Genomic DNA, 1,929 nt, shown 5'->3' with positions numbered 1-1,929 from the left:
GCCCACAAAAATGAACATTTCAAACATGCATTAATTTCATCAGCTGGTGTTGATCTCGGAATAACAGGCAACGTTTGACGAAAATCACCAGATAACAATATTAATGCACCGCCAAACAGCTGTAAACTCCGTCTCAAATCTTGTAATGTTGGATTTAAGGCTTCCAAAGATTTTTTTATGGGCCATTGGACATTCGTCCCATAAAATAATGGATGTTTGTTTCCAGAACTCCTTGAAATATTGCATGTTGGTGTTTCAATTGCTTGCATGTTCAATGGCAATTTCAAGGCGGAATGTGCTGTGCGGCCGCCATCAAGTAATGTAGCTGCAATTCCGGAAGAAGCAAGTGCCAATGCGATTTTTTGTTCCGACCGAATCGTTGCCAGTATTAATGAAATCAAAAATGTTTTTCCAGTGCCGCCAGGTGCATCCAAAAAATATAATCCACCAGTGTTGTCATTGACAGTTTGCATCACTGTGTCATATACATATTTTTGTTGATCATTTAATTGTGGAGTATACGTTTGTACGAACGCACGCAATTCATTACGATCGAATTGCAGTTCGCGTTGCAATTCTCGTTCAAATAAATCATGCATTGGACGATTTGGTGGAGTCAATTTTAATTGCCCTAATGCCTTATTTGCAATCGTAAAGCACAAATCTTCCATCATTATCAAGGCTTCATTATACATTTCCAATGTCAGCAGCAATGCAGGATCATTGGAACGATGTCGAAGTCGAATCAAAATGTCTTCAGCCATGAACTCTTTGTATTTATTCCACAATTCCAGTGGATTTGATAGAAAACATGTTGATATTATGATCGCAAATAACATACGAATTTGAATTGGTGGAGAAACAATTGATGCATCACGAAGCGTAGCATCCCAATGCGTATCATCTTCCAGCAAATGCAAGTGTTGACATGCTTCACGGTATGTTGCGCACAATTGACCATTAACAGTTCGTAAATGTTGGAATGATTGAGGTCCAAGTATGTTCATCAACAAAAGTCGCAAGTAAAAACATTCAACATTAGCTGGACTAACTGTATAAATGCGTCCCAAAGCATCTGTTCGAAAAATACCTGGATAACCATCAACAGGTGTGCCTTGTTTGCGACGTTGAAATTTTTTTGTTGATGCATTCCATGTGAAATAGTGAGGCACTTCCGAATATAGCAAAGTCCTGGAAAATTCATCAGTTTCACATAACTGGAAATAAGCTGTCAGTGTAGTTACTGGTGGCTCTACTACTCTTTGTTCGGCATTTGCAGCAGTGTAGTAAACACGTTGGCCGTTTTCAAGATGAACTGCCAAATGTACAACAACCGGATGTCTGTCATGAATTGGAAACGATAAAATACGCCATACAGCCTCATTCTTACTAATATAGCGCCCCATTTGGTACTGCAAAATTTCGTTATGATTATTCTCAGGAGCCACTCCAAAAACAGCCATATCGCTGCCCTTATTCACATACTTGCAAATATATTTGATTGATTTTACAGAATTGCAATATTCTACGTTGATGTGAGCGTTGAACATTTTTGACAGCATCGGTGAGTACGGAACTATCCACCGGTTATCGATTTCAACATCTTGATTTTTAATTTTAATTACAGTTAATTTTCCGTTGTCTTCAGTTGATCGTCGACGATACTGTGATATCCATCATCTCCTGTAATTGTTTCAGCAATCAATTGCTTTGGAAAACGTTTCGAACATTTACCATCAATCATACAAAGTGAATTTCGATTAATATCACCACAGGGACCGTGAATCATATTTTTCGTGACAACTTCGAATAATCCTGAGTCGATGGTTTGATCTGGAATTTCGGCCGATATGATGGTATCAATCATATCAGGGGTTATTTTGTTTACGCACCAAATCAAAATATGTGCGTGAGGTAAGCCTCTTTTTT

The sequence above is a fragment of the Zeugodacus cucurbitae genome, chromosome X (assembly GCF_028554725.1).
Source record: "Zeugodacus cucurbitae isolate PBARC_wt_2022May chromosome X, idZeuCucr1.2, whole genome shotgun sequence".
NCBI classification, from domain to species: Eukaryota; Metazoa; Arthropoda; class Insecta; order Diptera; family Tephritidae; genus Zeugodacus; species Zeugodacus cucurbitae.
This window is presented reverse-complemented; position numbering follows the sequence as displayed.